This window comes from Gigantopelta aegis, chromosome 6 (assembly GCF_016097555.1).
Source record: "Gigantopelta aegis isolate Gae_Host chromosome 6, Gae_host_genome, whole genome shotgun sequence".
NCBI lineage: Eukaryota > Metazoa > Mollusca > Gastropoda > Neomphalida > Peltospiridae > Gigantopelta > Gigantopelta aegis.
In genome coordinates, this window is record NC_054704.1 from 79125455 (window position 1) to 79132779 (window position 7325).

Here is a 7325-nt window from a genome sequence, read left to right on the forward strand (position 1 = left end):
GATTAACATTGTGACATGATTGTTTTTTCACGAATACACACCATATCGTATGTTTGCGATCTGTAACTCTTGTGAACAACTACAGTGTATATCAGCAGTGATGTATTTAAGCTTAGCAGAAATATTTTACGCACACATTTTTGTCATTGGTTTACAGTGGTCAATCATCTTTATCTCAACCTGTTATCTGCTTGCCCAGGATATCTTAAGGTTGAGAAATTGTCCCATGGCACAATTTCCACCAACTAAATTTTTATGTCCGTCTTGACCCACTGCTATTTTGAGCAAGTTGGTTCTCTCCCTTGAACATTGTCATACTCAGCATGTTTATAAATGTGTCACATGTTTTGCACTGATTAGCTAAAATGCACTATGTCTTACCAGTAACCTGTCCTTTACCTAGGGATAATGTATCACTACTGAAAATAAGGTCATATCTACCTGGTAGGCAAGACATTAAATTATGCAGTACTTAGTTGTTCTTCACATAGGTGAAAGGTCTGCACATTCCTTTACCATGAGGTAACTGCATCATCAGCGTTTTCTTCTTCTTGTACAGATCATATAGTTAGACGTTATCCCAAGTTCATAGCAAATATAATTTATTTTTTGGCCAAGTCATGTTTTTGGCTTGCATGCAACGCATTATGTGAGCGTATAAAATGACAATTTTGATCCGGTCATCTGATCTTGCCATTATTTGGTTAAAGTTAGGTTAAAGTTCATATAGGACCACATTTCCATTTCTGCCCAGACCCATGTGTTTACAGACATCATTGTAGTATATTATGGGATACATTTGCAGGATTTTATTTAGTTTAATCATAATTAAGCTGGATTAATGTTTAGTTAAAGTGTAGTTGAAGTTCCTCTGATTGCCTTTATCTCTTGAATTGTTCAGTGGATGACTTTTATAGTTGACATCATTGTTCTCCAAGTGATAGTCTTTCAATTGCATACCCATAGTTCCATGAATTTGACCTCAGGGAGAGGTCAAGGTCCTGTAGACTGGGATTTTTCTTGTATGGCTTTCATATTTGGTAATGATGTTCACTAAGTCGTGGTGAACACCTTCAGGCCAATAAATGTGACCACATAATACTAAAAAGGTTAGAATGCAATACCAGATTTGGTATTCTTTTGATACTTGTAAAGTGATGACCAGTTTCCAAATAGTTGTGTGTTTCTTTTTGTTCTGTGTTTATTTGTATTTTGTATATTTATTGTATGTTCTCTTTATGCACTCATTACTAAATAATTAAATTATCTTCAAACTGTCATCCATTCATTTTACATTGTTTAGGACAATTCTGATTTCAAACTGATTAGTGGATGATGTTTTCTGTGGTTTTTGTTACCATATTGTTTGAGTATTAATACTTTTATTTGTATGCCTGCCTTTGAATAGCAGGGTTTTTTTCTTCACAATTCCTAAATTTTAAAGAAACTAGTGTATTTTGATCTTGAGAGTATACTGAAATAGAAATGTAATGCATAGGCAATGATGTTGCTTGGTTATATATTTGAGATAAATCAAACAAAGTTTTGTAATAGTATACATCTAATAATTTGGTCCTTTTTTACAATCTGTTGCATGCTGGTATGTCATTAAACCATCATTAAAGTACTGTGTGTACAAAATCTTCCTTTAAAGTCCCTATGTTTGGTTAATCTACAAACGTGTAACACATTTGGATAAAGATACAATAGAGTGAAACAAGTATTTCATGTTGAAATACCCTTAAAAATAGACCACAGAGCTTGTTTCCATAACTGTTACTTCTCAGAGGTACATGTGGTTTTATAAATGGTATTTATTTCATGGTATTACACACACCAGTATGCCCAGAAGTACTTTAGATGAACGGAAATGGATAATCTAAACAATACAATCTAAGTAATGTCTGATTTCATTTACCAAAAACAGCTCCAATAGTGAAAAATATGGCATATTGGTGAATACACTTTAAAACATTAGTGCCAGTTGGAACTTTTGTTTTCATCTTGTCATTTTACACTGAATGTTTCATCCATATATGTACTCTGTTTACTGTTAAGAAAAAAAAAAAAACCGTTTGGCAGTGGGGAGGGGTAATAGAAAGTTTGGTTCTCACTGGAATTGTGAAGTATGAATATATAAAACTATACTAGTTTATTCCTTCTGGTCATTCTCTTATTCAGAAACTGCAAAAAAAAAAAAAATTGGCATCATAGTTCTATGAATACATTAATAATATTTCATTAAATGGCATTTTGTTTTTCATCTGTCACCGGATACAAATATTTTTTCATTTGTTACAATGTTAAAAATTGGAAGCAAGGTCACTTAAAGTCTTGGAGAAATGTACATCATTTACCCTTTTTAATACCACAGTTTTCTGTTTACTGTTCATATTGTCTTTAGTATTAAATTTGTTTATTTCACAATGAGCACCTAAAGCATTTTCTTGTTTTATATGGAATTTGCGTACTAAACACAGATACCAAATAAAAAATATATATCTATGCTTCAGCCTCTGATTTTACCATATGACCATCACATTTTAGACTTAAACACCATTCTACTGAATGCCATTGTTAGTTTTCAAATCATTCTTATTGTTGTGTGGATTGATGATGAGAAAAATAATGACTATTTTTTAAATGACTTTTTGTGTGAAAGTGATTGCAAAAGACCTGGAATTCAGTCTAGGTTTGTGTTGAATTACAGTTATTTGTTACAATAAAACAATCTTGATCGATCTAGTTTTTCGTTTCTTTTTAGCTTTTCTATAATGTTCCTTGGCTTTTCTGACACTGAGTTGTCCGGTGTCAGAGTTTAACTGAAAGTTTTGAAGTTTTATCTGCTAAAGGTTTTATTTAATAGTTCTGAATCTTTATTATTTTAAAAAATACACAAGGTTACTACTTTAACAGGGACGTATAGCGGGAAAGAAATGAAATATTGCCAGTATATTGGGTTTCATTGGTTTCCGTACTTAAACCATAAGTACAAATTTGAAGTGTCAAGTGTCCGGAAGTGACATGATTAAATCTCGCAGACCTTAACACTTGAAAGACAGTTACTGGCCCATTACAGATCTGTAAATGGGTTACCACTGAAGACGAGGGGATACAGTGGTGCAACTTCTGATGTTGGATCACCATGCACGTCAATACACCAATTTTTATTCTATTGGTGCTATTCCAGCACAGCGCTTCACAGCATATCCGTGAGTATATTTCTTTGTGGTAAACATTACGAGAAACTATAGGTTTGATTACAATACCTAATACGTCTGGGTAAACCTTGGATTCCATACAATTTGTAACGCGTAGACCAACATAGAACGACGAAGCCCCGAGAAGTGTTAGGTTATTTTGTTTTATGATAACTCATTTGCAGACGTTGTGCGTTGGACATACGTCCCCGATCCAACGAATAGCGTCTGCGATTGTGTCCCCACCCCCCAAATCTTTAGTCTCGGTCGGTCGCAGACGCGTTACAGATTATATGAAAACCAGACGACGAATATTTCAATAATGTACTATAATGGTTTTAATGACTGCATTAATTAATGAATTGATTGTTTAACAGCACCCCAACACACACAAAAAGGTCGGCTATTGGGCGTCGAACAATAGTAAATATATAAATTAATTGATAATCAACATCAATATACATATTATAAAATTAAGTTAAAAACACCATATAAAGAGCAGAAATGTACGTATCACTGGTAAGTGAATTAAAATTTCGAGTGAAAATCAACATCTCGTAAAAACTTCAAGATAAGTTCAGGGTGGAATCGAAACGATTCTATCACATTTCGTCCATCGACTATATATTTTCTCGAAGAACGAAAATTATTACACTTCACCAAAATGTTGTGAACCGACAGTGGTGGAGGATCCTTCTTTGGAATAAAGGAATGTGTCATGTATGTATGGCTGATGCGACACAATACAACATCATTCTTCCTGCACGACCTATAGGACTGTCACTCTCTCAGGGCTGGTTTAACAAAACGAAGCTTGTTCGCAACCGCACCGTTCCAATTAATGTTTTAAGTAAAGTTTATATGTGATATCTAGGCTTAGGTGTTGATTTATAATATTAAAATTAACAGTGTATTTGTTTATTCAATATGCAATTTTATCCTTAACTATAATGAATTAAGCAATTTATAATTTCAAGCAAGCAAAAGCTGTGATCTTTTTACGTAATTTAGTGTGTACGTGATAACGGATGAATATTATTAAATTGGAAAAGAAGTCTGAAGCAAACTTCTGAGCATTTTCCATTTTAACTTATTTTCGTGCTTATATCCAATTAATGTTAAGCACGCTGTCCTGGGCACACACCTCAGCTAGTTAGTTGATAATTGGTTAGTGGTTAGTGAAAGAGAAGAGGGTGTAGTGGCCTTACACCTACCCATTGAACCCTTAAGAACCGGCTCTAGGTTGGAGCCGGTACCGGGCTGCGAACCCTGTATCTACCAACCTTTAGTCCGATGGCTTAACCACGACGCCACTGAGCAAGGTTATACGACTACGTAATGATATTCTAGATGTTTCTTCAAATATTGCTGACTACTGAAATGTCTGCATAACCAGACCAGGGAGGAGGAAACAGCTACTTGTTTTATTCATAGACTACGACATTTGGATTGTGGTTTTCCTGTTAACTGACTCTTAACACAAGGAAGTTTCTTTTCTTACTGTACGATTTGTATATTCATGAATTACAAGAAGTAGTCTAAGTTTTCATTGATATTAAATATATTCCATCAAACAGCCAGTTAATTAAATTAATGTTTAAACTGGAATTATAACCAAAGTTAAAGTTTATTTTGTTTAACGACACCCCTTTCCCACAGATAGGTCAGCACATGCCACGAACTTTGATATATACCAGTCATGGAACACTGGTTGGGACGGGGAAAAATTCCGAGAAAACTATGTACATGTACAATGCTGGGATTAAAACATCAATGTTAATTAGTTGAAATAAGATGCCCAAGAATATAATCATAATTGAAAGAGAAACACACATACTGTGTACACACACACACACACACACACACACACACACACACACACACACAGAGAGAGAGAGAGAGAGAGAGAGAGAGAGAGAGAGAGAGAGAGAGGGGGAGAGGAGGGGGGGGGATAACACAACGCTTTTAGTTAGCCCATATTTCAGACTTTGAAAAGAAAATGCTAAATAACATCAAGTCAGTGCACTACGACTGGTATATCAAAAGACGTGGTATGTGTATCCTGTCTGTGAGATGGTACCCTTGCTACTAATGAAAGAATATAGCGGCTTTTCTCTTTAAGACTATATGCCGATTTACCAAATGTTTGACATCTAATAGACGGTGATTAATAAATCAATGTGCTCTAGTGGTGTCGTTAAACAAAACATAAAAAACACCTAAATAACATCGTAAATAACCTATTATAGGTTTTAACAATACCGTAGCACATTTTAAATAAATGCGCTCTACAACCCGCTATTCGTCTGATACTGCTATATTTAAGAAATGACACAAGGTTTAGCTAAAGCCCAAAACACACAGAAGCTGAGTTTTGGTCTGGTACAGTTGAAAATGAAATTTACTGAATCGAATGTAATAAAACACAACGCGTCTGTGCTGGTGCAAAATACAGATCTGGCAACAGACGACTTAGAACATCCGCTGCTCAAGCACGTTTTCCTTTATCTTAATATATTTTCTAGGGAGTGTGACTCGACCCCCCTATAAACTTCGGTTGCTACAGTCTAGACCCCCCCCCCCCCCCCCCCCCGCTAAAATGCCTGTCACACTACGAGACTAGCAACTGCATAGTGTTCAAGCTTTACCTTTTTTAACAGTTGGAAAGGTATATATTAATCATAATTATTGTTAATGTTTATAAAAGAAAATTTATTTAAAGGTATGAAAGAAAGAAGGAAATGTTTTATTTAACGACGCACTTAACACATTTTATTTACGGTTATATGGCGTCAGATATATGGTTAAGGACCACACAGATTTTGAGAGGAAACCCGCTGTCACCACTACATGGGCTACTCTTCCGATTAGCAGCAAGGGATCTTTTATTTGCGCTTCCCACAGGCAGGATAGCACAAACCATGGCCTTTGTTGAACCAGTTATGGATCACTGGTCGGTGCAAGTGGTTTACACCTACCCATTGAGCCTTGCAGAGCACTCACTCAGGTTTTGGAGTCAGTATCTGGATTAAAAATCCCTTGCTTCGACTGGGATCCGAACCCAGTACCTACCAGCCTGTAGACCGATGGCCTGCCACGACGCCACCGAGGCCGGTTTAAAGGTATGAAAGAAAGAAAGAAGTGTTTTATTTAACGACGCACTCAACACATTTTATTTACGGTTATATGGCGTCAGACATATGGTTAAGGACCACACATATTTCTTTTTAGAGGAAACCCGCTGTCGCCACATAGGCTACTCTTTTACGACAGGCAGCAAGGGATCTTTTATTTGCGCTTCCCACAGGCAGGATAGCACAAACCATGGCCTTTGTTAAACCAGTTATGGATCACTGGTCGGTGCAAGTGGTTTACACCTACCCATTGAGCCTTGCAGAGCACTCACTCAGGTTTTGGAGTCAGTATCTGGATTAAAAATCCCATGCTTCGACTGGGATCCGAACCCAGTACCTACCAGCCTGTAGACCGATGGCCTGCCACGACGCCACCGAGGCCGGTTTAAAGGTATGAATGCAGTTAATAGATTATGATAGCCTAAACAGCCAGACGTCAAAATACTTTGCCACACATGCCAGTACCTGCTTTTTTTTTGTTTTAATATTTTTAAAATAGGGACATACTGTGTTTTGTGTGTGTGCGTGCGTATGCGTGCGTGCGTGTGCGTGCATTTATGAAAACTATCGACATGCGCATTCGGCTAGGAATCATTTCATGTTGGTTCATAACGAAACTTGTAACTTTGTTCCTTTTAAACTGCTGTTTTTAAATCATTAAGTTTAAGGTCATGCCACAACGCCGATACCTAATTGTTTTAACCATATTTATAGAAAAAATATAAATATTTTTATCCCTAAATTCATTTTTTAAAGTATAAATGGCATGTATATCTAATATCACTACATACATGTATTAGAAACTAATATTATATAACAATGACAAGCAATATATATCCAATATTCACGTGAACTTTGTATGCAGTTGGGTATAAAGGTATGTATTTAGATATACATTAACAGGCCTGTAGGAACCGTGGGAGGGGCACTCGACGAGGAAAATGTACGATTTTTGTGTACTTTTCTTTTTTTAATAAATAAATAAATAAAT